A 14,307-nucleotide genomic window follows, 5' to 3' on the forward strand; every position below is an offset into this window, starting at 1 on the left:
CCCTCAGATTCGTTAGGCGTAGTAGCTGGGCTCTTCTCTGCATCCAGGATGTCTCGATAATCAGACAGCACCGCAGGATTCACCAGATCCGGAGAGACACGACGACAGTGAGTGGAATGCACCCACCGCTTCTTATTCGTGACTCGCACTGCCGTCCGAGTTGCCAGCAACACTTGTTCAGGGCCTCACCACCTTGGCTCCAAACTACTGGTTCCCTCGAACGCGCGGATCATGACATGATCCCCAGGATGGAGATCGTGAGCCTCTCCAATGGAATTGTCAAGGAGCGCTTCTCGAACCTGTTGATGAATAGAAAGTAAATCATTTGTTAATCGTGCCAAATAATCATTCATCATTATACAAGGCACATCATGTACTAAACGAGGCTTAGGGACTCCCCAGACATTCATAGGCCTTCCAAACACCACTTCATAAGGTGTGAGGCCTGATCACGAATGTGGCACTGATCTAATAGACAGTAATGCCAAGGGCAGGGCGTCCGGCCATTTTAAAGACGTGGATGCCACGATCTTTGCTAGCTTCAGCTTCAGAGTTGAATTATACCTCTCTACCAAACCTGCTGACTGCGGGTGGAATACAGCGTGGAACTTTTGCTTAATTCCCAATCCTTTCAGGACATACTCCACTATTTTCCCAACAAAATGAGGACCATTGTCATTCCACAAAAATTTACAAACACCAAAGCGCGGGAAGTACTCTTTGAGTAACACCTTAGCTGTGGTCAATGCTGTATTATCCTTCGTGGGGTAGGCCTCGATCCATTTAATGAAGGCACACACCACCACTAAGACATCCTTAAGATTGTTACAGCGCTCAAGCTGGATGTAATCCATTTGCAGTACTTCGAATGGTGCAGTAGGTGGAACGAACCCTCCTTTAGGAGTATAAGTCCCTTTTGCAGGATTGTACTGTAAGCATATCAGACAGGTCTGCACTACTCTCTTAGCCGTGCTGGCAATCTCAGGATGCTCCCAGACTCGTGTAAGCAATTTAGTAATTGCAAGAGCTCCAACATGTGCCAGCCCATGTGTCATTTGAACCATTGCTTGCAAATAAGCGGCAGGCAATTTCCATCTTTCCATATCTTTGCTACGCCAACAACCCTCATCATCCAACACTCCCTCTGTTGCCCAGGTTGCAAGTTCTGCTTCAGATGCTGATTTCTGTATGTCTAATATTTCCTCTCTAGTATCATGCCATCGCTCAGCCTGTGATTTCACCACATACATAGGAGAGACATTTTGTAACATGGCAGTCTCTATCGCTATGTGATCTGCAAAAGTGCACTACATTTGATTATCGCTACTTTCTTTGGACATAATAGTGCATTCAGGAGATCGCGTACTAATTCTCCATGCATGATATGCACTCCATGCGAGGTCAGGAACCCTCGTTCCTTCCAGAGTAGACCGAAATCGTGCACTACTCCAAAAGCGTAACGACTATCAGTGTAGATATTCACACATAATCCAGCACTTAACTCACATGCTTTCGTTAAGGCTATCAATTCAGCCGCTTGGGCCGATTTTTGCAATATTCGTGCTGTTTCTACCACTGTCTTAAGACTCGTGATCGCATAAGCTGCAGAAGTCGTGCCATCTGGCAACTTTAAACACGACCCATCGACCCACAGTTCCCCATCTACATCTGGAAATGGCGTATCCTGTAGGTCAATACGACCCTTTGTTTGTTCTTCAGTCAGAAAAACACAATCATGTTGCTCTTCCTTCTGGGTCTCAGCAACAGGATATGGCAATAAAGTAGCGGGGTTGAAAGTGGCGCACCTCTTCAGTGTAATATGTGGCGCCAACAACGTTAGCTCGTATCCTGTTAAACGAGCACTAGTTAGATGCTGTATTTTTGTTTGGTTCAATAAAGCATCTACCGCATGGGGAACTAACAGTAACAATTTGTGTGACAAAACTATTCCCTCACTCTGTCGTATAGCCACAGCTGTTGCTGCGACTGCTCGAAAACACCCAGGCAGTCCTCGAGCCACAGGGTCGAGTACTGCTGAGAAGTACGCACAAGGTCTCAGTTTATCTCCGTGTGTCTGCACTAAGACTGACAATGCGCACCCATCCTTCTCGTGTACAAACAATGTAAAGATCTTTGTATAATCAGGTGTACCTAGCACTTGTGCAGAACAAAGGGCTTGTCTCAATTGTTCAAAAGCATTCTGACATTCATCTGTCCATTCAATGGGAATCGGCGTAGTTTTGGACAACAACGCTAACAATGGTTTTATAATGTGTGAAAATCCTAATATCCACTGTCTACAAAAGGACGTCAAACCTATGAAGGCACGAACATCTTTCTGAGTGCAAGGGACTGGCGTATCTAAAATGGCTTGAATTCGATCTGATGTCAATGCACGTCCCTCCTTAGACAAAAGATGACCGAGGTAGGTCACCTTTGGTCTACAATATTGCAACTTCTTCCTCGAAACCTTGTGATTATTCTTGGCAAGAAAAGAAAGCACGGAAAGTGTACTCTCCTCACATTGCTCCTGCGTGTCTGCTGCTAATAAAATGTCATCAACATATTGAATAAGAGCCACCCCAGACTGTAGTTCGAAACAATCAAGCTGCCTTTTCAAAGCCAGGCTATAAATGCTAGGACTCTCTGTATAGCCTTGAGGAACCCGACAAAATCTATATGATTTGTTATTTAATGTGAGACCAAACAAATATCGGCTATCGGGATGAATGGGAATCGAGAAGAAGGCATTTTTCAAGTCAATAACCGTGAAGGTAGTGGATGTAGGTGGAATCAAAGTAAGTAAGGTTGTAATGTCAGACACCACCGGATACTGGGGTACTACTATCTTATTAGTTTCCCTCAAATCAATAATAAAACAATAGATTTTAGTGTCTGTGTCTTTCTTCAGGATCGGAAGAATTGGGCTGTTACAAACATTATAGCGGACTTCTGCCACCACCCCTGCCATAATCAAGTCATTTACGATATGTGTCAAGGCAACTTCACCTTCTCTAGAGATTTTATACTGTGGTATGCGAGGCAAAGACACTCCCTCCTTTACAGTAATACGTACGGGAGGGATAATCATCTGTCCCACATCAGTATCGGAAGTAGCCCACAAAGTATTTGGAAGAGAGGCTAACGCATCAGCCTCTTGCATGAGGCACAATCTCTCAACCTCTGGATAGTTCTCATTCAAAATAACTCGCACCCCTTCCGGGGCACAGCATATAGTTGCTCGAAAATGTTTAAGCATATCGAGTCCCACAATATTATCTGGTGTGTTTGGAGATAACAAAAACGGGCATGGGGCAGTAAACTTATCAATGTGAAATGTAAGGGGTTGAGACAATGGGCTAAGAGAAGGTGTTCCATCGAACCCTATGGATGTAATCGTTTCACCAGACAGGGGAGCCCTTGGAACCAAGTGTTTGGACAGAGCGCTACGAGTAGTTCCTGTATCAACCAGAAACTGATCAGTAGAACCCAAAGCATGCGCTGATATATATGGACCCCTTTGATCTACTGGTACTTCAACCGATTCCACACCCCATCCTACGCAATCCTATGCATATGTATTATCTTGAGACTCAGTAGACTCTCCCTCAGCTATCTGATACTTATTCCGTCGATCAAAAGTATTATAATCAGCCTGAGCATGACCCCTCGCTTCAAACCTACCACGATCATTCGCTCCACCCCTCGACCCTGAATAACTATTCCGAGACCTTCCACTTCCTCGACCACGCTGATTACGCTGTTCTCGAAGCACCGGACAATCTGAAGCCCAATGTCCAAACTGTTTACAGTATGCACACTGATCCTCAGAAATATCAGAACGAGCAGAAGACGTACCGTACGATCCATGTCTACCCCTGTCATTCCCTCTCTGCTGTGTAGCATAAACCTGAGCCAACATCACCTTCGTCTTCAAATGCTTCGCTTTCTTATCACTACTTTCCTTAGCCTCCAATTCCTGTCGTTCATAATACTGAGCCATAGTCAATAAAGAAGCGGGGGTTGCAGTGGTCCATGAACTTTCACTAGTCTTTAAACGTTTTGCAATCTCCGTTAGGAGATTAGCCACATACTTATCAACGAACAAATGCCTGCCCGTGTCCTCTGTTAATAATTGACCACTGTAATCATGAAGCGCTTCCTCGAAACGTGAAAAGAATTCAGAGACCGATTCATCCGGCTTCTGTTTACAAGAAGCCAACATTCTCCAATCAATTTTCTTAGGGGGAACAAGTGTTTTTATTTATTCAAAATAGCCTCCGGGAGGTCTAAAATCAATTGGCATGGCTTACATGCGGGTTCCCTATCCAAATCAGCTCGAGCTAAGTCCTTCCAATCTGCACCCAAAACCGCTCGATCATCAAACTTACGAATCACCCTCCACATATCAGGAGGCAATATTAACCCAAAGAAAAGATCAATATCAACTAATGTCATAACACATGAAGAAATAGCACCTTCCACTCCTTCATAGAAAGCTGCTGGATTTTTACGGGGGTCAGGCAAAGCATTCTTAAGCGCCATAACATCCGTTCTATTCCAAGGAGTATAAACCCAATTATATATAAAATAACCCTTTGCATCCGCAGAAAATTTATTATCATCTGTACCTTGGCCTTTAGGAGGAACATACAAAGCGCAGCTTCTCGCATAGGCATAATATGGACTGTAGCATTCTTATCTGCTCCAAAGATAGGGCACTTTTTGGATACTTCCGTCGATCCAGACGCAGGCGGACCCGATGCCTTTTTCAACGCCCGTAGTCGTGACGCTTCATCCCGTAGCTGAACCAAACGCTGGAAAAACCCATCCGCATCTGTAAGGACAAAAATACCTTTACATAAATTATCACGACCAACTGATATATCCTTAGGTTCCAACTCAGGTGAGTATTTTCTAAACCGTTCAACTACTTCCTCTCCAAAATGATCCAGAAAATACAATCGTTATTTTTCAGGCCACTTACGCATAAGATCATCAATCTCTGAAACAGTTATAGAATTAATATTACGTTTACGAGCCAACCCACGTAATTCCGCAGCTCGATCAACACTTAGCCTGGTGCGATTATCCCTCTGATCATCCTCGCCCGAGTCCTCATCCGGGGCCTTAGGCGAAACATACGGAGGCGGGCAACGATCTAGCAATGCAAAATCATCTGATTCATTAGTAAGGACAGGATAAAGAGGACGTCGAATAGGAAACTGACCATTAACCTGCAAGTTACGTTCTCGAGTCTCCCTCTCTTTCTGTTCCTGCAATTCTTTTTCCTGCAACTGTAAAGCTTTTTCACGAACAGCCTTTCGCTGCTCCTTGTCCGCCAAGGTCTGTTCACGCTTCATTCGTTCACGCACCACTTTCTCCCACATACGCACACAATAAAACATATCCTGTCTAGACCTGCGCTGAAACAAACACTGCTCCACATATTGAACCTTTCGTAAATCAAACGACCCATGAAGTGGCCATTTTTTTTTTATATATATATATAAAAATACATAAAACAAATTCATGATCAGTTTTCGTGTATTTGTGCCATAATGTACTATACATTATAGGGGGAAGGCCAAATTTTATGTACATTTCACGATTAGGTGTCCCCTCTGGGGGAGCCGGCTGAGATTCATTTAAGCGATAATTGGTACCATTTCCAAAACAGCACATTCCTCGGAGTGTGCTTAGAACAGGCATGTCAAAATATCAAGAAAACGCGATATTACAAAAAAAATGGCACTTAATATGTTTTACACATGGTGTGCAGTTCAAACAAATACAAAGTCAGAGAAATATCTCTACATACCTGCCTATGTGAGGTGCACTCCACATATAACTCAAACCATAGGTCCAAACGTTAGCTAACTCAAACAAATCCAAAAAGCCACAGTAAGTGTCAATAGACTACCTTACCAATCACAAGCTTACCAAATATTCTCAAACGTCCAGATTCCAACTGCCAAGTTCCTTAATTGAATCTGCCAAACGGGCACTGCACGACAACCCAACCGATCAGGATCTCTGTCGAGGACTGGCGCCACCTGAAAGGTCAGGTCGGAAGGAAAGGAAAAAACACCGTGGGTGCCAAGACTCGGGTCACTCAGTGGCAGCGTACGCGTCCATGACGAGTTTCCAATCCTTCGTCGCGACCACTCCTTCGGGCATCCGAGTCGCTGATGAGTCCCTTCGTGGTCGCCAATTTGTGGTATTGGGTTTCAACAGATCTACATACTCTGCAAAAAACTCTCGAACACCGTAGAATAGAAGGTGGCACGGAAACTGGAAATGCAAAAGACAAGTTTATTAGGACCCCATGGGGTGGTGGTACAATCCTACAGCACCCTTCGGTAATGCAAGAAGTATCACACCGGACATCGGTGCGTGACCTCTTTTATACAGTTTTACAGCAATAAAAAGGGTAGGCGGTATACTTTTGAACAGTTTAGGTGCATATAAGGGCATTTTTGGAACACAGCCAACTTGTGGGAGGAGTTTAGTACCACTGGTCAGTTTTGGAGAACATTCCTGAGAGGTGACCATCACTAATCTAAATGTTCGAGTACACATGCGTGAGCTTGACCGGTGCTAAAAATAGCCAGTTGCTGGGCAAGTGTAGGAGAGTAGGGTCTGCTATCCTATGGTCACCCCAAATTTTTGCTTTTTGCTTCACTGGTTTTCGACTACTGAGGCTGTGGGCCTGCTAATCAGACCCCCAGCCTGCTGTTTTCTCACTAAATTATTAATACATGTGCTATAGGCACATACCACAATTGGAAATGGACTCCTTGTTAGCCCCTGTACCATGCACTATAGGTGCCCAGGGCATAGGTGCCACCAAGGCCTACCATGGGCTGCAGCATATCTTTTGCCACCCCTGGCTGGTTCTTAAATTGGCACAACTGGCTGATCACTCAGCTGGGGTAAGGTGGTGTAATCACCCCTTGCTTAGGTATAGTATACCTATATCTAAACCTATATCTGGACACATATAAACCTGTGAGCCACTCCTATGGAAGGCCTCATCAATCCTGGAGGCAGAGTGCGTGGTTTAATGTGAGATGGAGCTCTAGCATGAGCTAAGCCTATCTGCAGCTGTCGGGAACAACTCCCTAAGCTGTTTCAGGATAATGCCATACCATATACTCTTAAGTGCATTATAATCCTCACGGTTATATAGCAACTTGCGTTTGGCTTTATCAAAACATGTTGTGTAAGGTGTCATACGATTTGGAATACTATCCCCTCGCCAGTTCTGGCGACGGGGATAGCATTCCACCCCTCTAGAGGGATAAGACATGTTACTTTACTGAAATGGGGTTAATTTTAAAAGAGCCTCAGATCCACAAGATGGATGCTTCTGCCACAGACACAGGTCTGACCCCCTGCAGCTGACCGAAACTCAGCCAAGGGGGCCTGGACAAAGGGTTTCCTGTCGCAGGGAGGTGTTACACCCCCCCAGACAGGAGATAGTGGATTGTAGCAGGGAGGTTTGAAAGAAACCAGACACTGCTTGGGGCGCACAAGGCTGCCCCTTGCAAAATCCGGCCAAACCGGTTCTGGGGCACTCCAGCCCTCGTGCCAGTGCGGCCTGGATCAAAGGAAGGGGGTGTATCCACCCACTTCCTGGGTCCCACCCATAGGAGGGGACCTAGCAGGTAATCCAGCCCCCTAGATTGGTATAAGAATGGGAGCAGTGCCAATGCACTTCAGATTATCCTGATGAAACATAAGAAATGAAACTCTGGACCCTTCGACATCCTACTCAACGTAGAAGACTGAAGAATCTCCCTTGTGGTCAAGGAGTGACCACCCTGTGCAAACAGGCACCACCCAGCCATCGACGTCTGCTTTGTTGCAGTTCCCGCCGGAACTCGAGCATCAGAGATCAACCAGATCAAGCTTGCCTGCCTTCTAACAGCCCGATCCACAGTCCCTGCAGAGCTGAGACCCGTGGAGGTGACCGGAAGCGTGGGGCACGCCATCTTGAAAAGACCACGAGACGCTGACCGTGCAGCCCACGAGTGACCCTCGAAGCTGTACACCGGGGTTTGAGAAGCCCCAACCCTGAGCCACTCTTGCACCGAAGTTCAGCCCTCCACACTCGACGAGTGCTGCGTGGGGCCCTTCTGCTTCTTTTTGCTCAACACGTTGGTCTGGTCACTTGCCAGCTGGCTTGTGGCCCCTGTGCCAACGAAACTTGAAATTCGACTTGCGATTCTGGTTGCTCCAGATTTGCCCCAGCTCCCCTGAAAAGGAGCCCCCACTCTGACCCTCCTGGTTTGAGTGAGAAGCAATCTCCCGGTTTCGCGTGGATTGCTTTTGCCAAGTGTTGTTTGCTCCAATCTTGAAGCCGATGGTGCCGACGGTGAGAGCCTGCGTGGGACAGATCGTGACCCGCTCCTGGACGTCGTAGATGCCCCAGAGCCCACGGGACAGTGGAAAGAAGCTCCTTGACAACCACCTGATTGCACCCGACATTGCCTGGTTCCGTCCTGGTTCCACCCTGGTCACTGCTGAGTGACCCAGACTCTGTCCCCTCTGCTTTCAGGTACTTTTCGACTTGAGACCACACTTGGACTCCACCGGACACTTCTCCTTCACCTCGCCTGCAGCCCTTTCAGCTTCAAGCACCAAGAACCTGCGTGACGAAACCCGACTCAACTTCGACCCTGTGCACCCACTTCCTGTGGGTGATGTAACATTGCATCGCCGGTGTTCCCACACTGGTACACACCTCTAGGGTCTGTGTCTTAAGTTTTGTTCCTCTAGGTTCAGCGGAAGTGTCTTTTAACTCTAACTTTGTAACTTTTACGCACCATTGGTTAACATTGATGCATGCATGCACTTTCTGCACTGCACCCGAATCCCGTGGGCTTTTCCCAACTTCAGCATTGCTTGTCCTGACTGCTCCCAGCGATTCCCTAGGCCCTAGGCCTAACCACTGATCGAGTGGCATCTCTTATACCACTTGTTTAGTATATGGTTTGAGTGGCCCCTTGGCCTCATCCAAAATTGTGCAACTTTGTATGTTATACTGTGCTTTTGATTTAACACTTGTGCCCCTTTGTTCATAAAGAATACTGGGGATTGTTTTTAGTAATAAATACATATATTTTTATAATATATACTTGTGTGGTGTCCTTTCATTTGATATTACAGGATTGTATGTGGTAAAACAGCTCGCTTAACTCGACCTCTTAAGTTAAGCCTTTAGGCTACTTAGTCCATGCTACTCCTAGGATAGCTTGTCTAATAAGGTTGACTTACAACCAGACACCATAAGGGATTGTTTGGACTGATACAAGGTGGTTCCAGAATTGGAAACATCATATATCAGGCCAACTTCTCACAGCAAGTTAAATGGTCATTGCTACAGAGAAAGGACAAAAGGGCTTGCTGACCATGAGGCAGCATGTTCATTGCAAATGGAAGCCAGTAATACAAAATGACCTCCGCAAACATGGTCAAGTTAATGATGAAAGTTTGCGTAGCTGAGCTAAATGACAACCTAATTGCTGCCAAATTACGACAACAGAGTACCACCTTTGATCCCTGTCTCTTACAGAGCACCTCCTGTGATCACTGTCTCTCCAAGAGCACATCATATGACCCCTGTCTCTTGCAGAGCACATCCTGTGACCACTGTCTCTTACAGAGCACCTCCTGTGACCCCTGTCTCTCACAGAGCACCTCCTGTGAGCCTTGTCTCTCACAGAGCACCTTCTGTGACCACTGTCTCCTACAGAGCACCTCCTGGGAGACTTGTCTCTCACAGAGCACCTCCTGGGAGACTTGTCTCTCACAGAGCACCTCCTGTGACCACTGCCTCGTACAGAGCACCTCCTGTGATCCCTGTCTCTCACAGAGCACCTCCTGTGACCCCTGTATCTTGCAGAGCACCTCAGGTGACCACTGTCTCTCAAAGAGCACCTCCTGTGACCCCTGTGTCTCACAGAGCACCTCCTGTGACACCTGTGTCTCGCAGAGCACCTCCTATGACCATGTCTCTTGCAGAGCACCTCCTGTGATCCCTGCCTCCCACAGAGCACCTCCTGTGACCCCTGTATCTTGCAGAGCACCGCCTGTGACCCCTGTGTCTCACAGAGCACCACTTGTGACCTCTGTCTCTCACAGAGCACCTCCTGTGACCCATGTCTTTAGCAGAGCACCTCCTGTGACCCCTGTCTCCCACAGAGCACCTATTGTGACCTCTGTGTCCCACGGAACACCTACTTTGAACCCTGTCTCTCGCAGAGCACCTCTTGTGACCCCTGTCTCTCAGAGAGCACCTTCTGTGACCCCTGGCTTTGGTAGAGCACCTCCTGTGACCCCTGTCTTTCATTGAACACATCCTGTGATCCCTGTCTCTCACAGAGCACCTCCTGTGACCCCTGTATCTTGCAGAGCACCTCCTGTGACCCCTGTATCTTGCAGAGCACCTCAGGTGACCACTGTCTCTCAAAGAGCACCTCCTGTGACCCCTGTGTCTCACAGAGCACCTCCTGTGACACCTGTGTCTCGCAGAGCACCTCCTATGACCATGTCTCTTGCAGAGCACCTCCTGTGATCCCTGCCTCCCACAGAGCACCTCCTGTGACCCCTGTATCTTGCAGAGCACCGCCTGTGACCCCTGTGTCTCACAGAGCACCACTTGTGACCTCTGTCTCTCACAGAGCACCTCCTGTGACCCCTGTCTTTAGCAGAGCACCTCCTGTGACCCCTGTCTCCCACAGAGCACCTATTGTGACCTCTGTGTCCCACGGAACACCTACTTTGAACCCTGTCTCTCGCAGAGCACCTCTTGTGACCCCTGTCTCTCAGAGAGCACCTTCTGTGACCCCTGGCTTTAGTAGAGCACCTCCTGTGACCCCTGTCTTTCATGGAACACATCCTGTGACCCCTGTCTCTCGCAGACCATCCCTTGTCCCCTATCTTTCACAGAGCACTTTTTGTGACCCCTGTCTCTCACAGAGCACCTCCTGTGACCCCTGTCTTTAGCAGAGCACCTCCTGTGACCCCTGTCTCCCACAGAACACCTACTGTGACCTCTGTGTCCCACGGTACACCTACTTTGAACCCTGTCTCTCGCAGAGCACCTCTTGTGACCCCTGTCTCTCACAGAGCACCTCCTGTGACCCCTGGCTTCAGCAGAGCACCTCCTGTGACCCCTGTCTTTCATGGAACACATCCTGTGACCCCTGTCTCTCGCAGACCATCCCTTGTCCCGTATCTTTCACAGAGCACTTCTTGTGACCCCTGTCTCTCACAGAGCACCTCCTGTGACGCTTGTCTTTAGCAGAGTACCTTCTCTAACTCCTGTCTACCACAGTGGGGGTCAGAGCACCTCCTCTGACCCCTGTGTCTCACAGAGCACCTCCTGTGAACCCTGTCACTCACAGTGCACCTCGTGTGACCCCTGTCTCTCACAGAGACCCTCCTATGACCCCTGTCTCTCACAGAGCACCTTCTGTGACCACTGTCTCCTACAGAGCACCTTCTGTGACCCCTGTCTCTCACAGAGCACCTCCTGGGAGACTTGTCTCTCACAGAGCACCTCCTGTGACCACTGCCTCGTACAGAGCACCTCCTGTGATCCCTGTCTCTCACAGAGCACCTCCTGTGACCCCTGTATCTTGCAGAGCACCTCAGGTGACCACTGTCTCTCAAAGAGCACCTCCTGTGACCCCTGTGTCTCACAGAGCACCTCCTGTGACACCTGTGTCTCGCAGAGCACCTCCTATGACCATGTCTCTTGCAGAGCACCTCCTGTGATCCCTGCCTCCCACAGAGCACCTCCTGTGACCCCTGTATCTTGCAGAGCACCGCCTGTGACCCCTGTGTCTCACAGAGCACCACTTGTGACCTCTGTATCTCACAGAGCACCTCCTGTGACCCCTGTCTTTAGCAGAGCACCTCCTGTGACCCCTGTCTACCACAGAGCACCTATTGTGACCTCTGTGTCCCACGGAACACCTACTTTGAACCCTGTCTCTCGCAGAGCACCTCTTGTGACCCCTGTCTCTCAGAGAGCACCTTCTGTGACCCCTGGCTTTAGTAGAGCACCTCCTGTGACCCCTGTCTTTCATGGAACACATCCTGTGATCCCTGTCTCTCACAGAGCACCTCCTGTGACCCCTGTATCTTGCAGAGCACCTCAGGTGACCACTGTCTCTCAAAGAGCACCTCCTGTGACCCCTGTGTCTCACAGAGCACCTCCTGTGACACCTGTGTCTCGCAGAGCACCTCCTATGACCATGTCTCTTGCAGAGCACCTCCTGTGATCCCTGCCTCCCACAGAGCACCTCCTGTGACCCCTGTATCTTGCAGAGCACCGCCTGTGACCCCTGTGTCTCACAGAGCACCACTTGTGACCTCTGTCTCTCACAGAGCACCTCCTGTGACCCCTGTCTTTAGCAGAGCACCTCCTGTGACCCCTGTCTCCCACAGAGCACCTATTGTGACCTCTGTGTCCCACGGAACACCCACTTTGAACCCTGTCTCTCGCAGAGCACCTCTTGTGACCCCTGTCTCTCAGAGAGCACCTTCTGTGACCCCTGGCTTTAGTAGAGCACCTCCTGTGACCCCTGTCTTTCATGGAACACATCCTGTGACCCCTGTCTCTCGCAGACCATCCCTTGTCCCCTATCTTTCACAGAGCACTTTTTGTGACCCCTGTCTCTCACAGAGCACCTCCTGTGACCCCTGTCTTTAGCAGAGCACCTCCTGTGACCCCTGTCTCCCACAGAGCACCTACTGTGACCTCTATGTCCCACGGAACACCTACTTTGAACCCTGTCTCTCGCAGAGCACCTCTTGTGACCCCTGTCTCTCACAGAGCACCTCCTGTGACCCCTGGCTTTAGCAGAGCACCTCCTGTGACCCCTGTCTTTCATGGAACACATCCTGTGACCCCTGTCTCTCGCAGACCATCCCTTGTCCCCTATCTTTCACAGAGAACTTCTTGTGACCCCTGTCTCTCACAGAGCACCTCCTGTGACGCTTGTCTTTAGCAGAGAACCTTCTCTAACTCCTGTCTACCACAGTGGGGGTCAGAGCACCTCCTCTGACCCCTGTGTCTCACAGAGCACCTCCTGTGAACCCTGTCACTCACAGTGCACCTCGTGTGACCCCTGTCTCTCACAGAGACCCTCCTATGACCCCTGTCTCTCACAGAGCACCTCCCGTGACCCATGTCTCTCACTAAGTTCCTTCTGTGAAACCTGTCTTCAGCAGAGCAACTCTTGTGACCCCTGTCTCTCTCAGAGCACCTTCTGTGACCCCTGTACTTAGCAGAGCACCTCCTGTGACCCCTGGCTCTCACAGACCACCTCCCGTGACCCCTGTCTCTCACAGAGCACCTCCTGTGAATTATGTCTCTCACAGAGCACATTCTGTGACCCCTGCCTCTCAGAGACCACATCCTGTGACCTCTGTCTCTCACAGAGCACGTCCTGTGACCCCTGTCTGTTTCAGAGCATCTCCTCTGAATCCTGTCTCTCACAGAGTACTTCCTTTGATCCCTGTCTCTTACAGAGCACCTCCTGTGATCTCTGTCTATCACAGAGCACCTCCTGTGAACCCTGTCTGTAGCACAGAGCACCTCCTGTGACCACTGTCTCTTGCAGAGCACCTTCTGTGACCCCTGTCTCTCACAGAGCACCTCCTTTGATCCCTGTCTCTTGCAGAGCACCTCCTGAGAACCCTGTCTCTTGCAGAGCACTTCCTGTGACTTTTGTCTCTCACAGAGCACCTTCTGTGACCCCTGTCTTTAACAGAACACCTCCTGTGACCACTGTGTCTTACAGAGCACCTCCTGTGACCCCTGTCTCTCACAAAGCACCTCCTGTGAGCCTTGTCTCTCACAGAGCACCTTCTGTGACCACTGTCTCCTACAGAGCACCTCCTGTGACCCCTGTCTCTCACAGAGCACCTCCTGTGAGCCTTGTCTCTCACAGAGCACCTCCTGTGGCCACTGTCTCTTACAGAGCACCTCCTGTGATTCCTGTCTCTCACAGAGCACCTCATGTGACCCCTGTATCTTGCAGAGCACCTCAGGTGACCCCTGTCTCTCACAGAGCACCTCCTGTGACCCCTGTGTCTCAAAGAGCACCTCCTGTGACCCCTGTGTCTCGCAGAGCACCTCCTATGACCCCGTCTCATGCAGAGCACTGTTGGAAATGGGATCCCTGGCTGGCCAGGGCTTGCACCAAAGTCAGTCAGAGACCATCATTCCTAAGTCAGGCCAAGGGAGCTACACGCCAAGATAACCCCTGCTCACCCTCTAGGTAACGT

This window comes from Lissotriton helveticus, chromosome 7 (genome assembly GCF_964261635.1).
Source record: "Lissotriton helveticus chromosome 7, aLisHel1.1, whole genome shotgun sequence".
Classification (NCBI taxonomy): domain Eukaryota; kingdom Metazoa; phylum Chordata; class Amphibia; order Caudata; family Salamandridae; genus Lissotriton; species Lissotriton helveticus.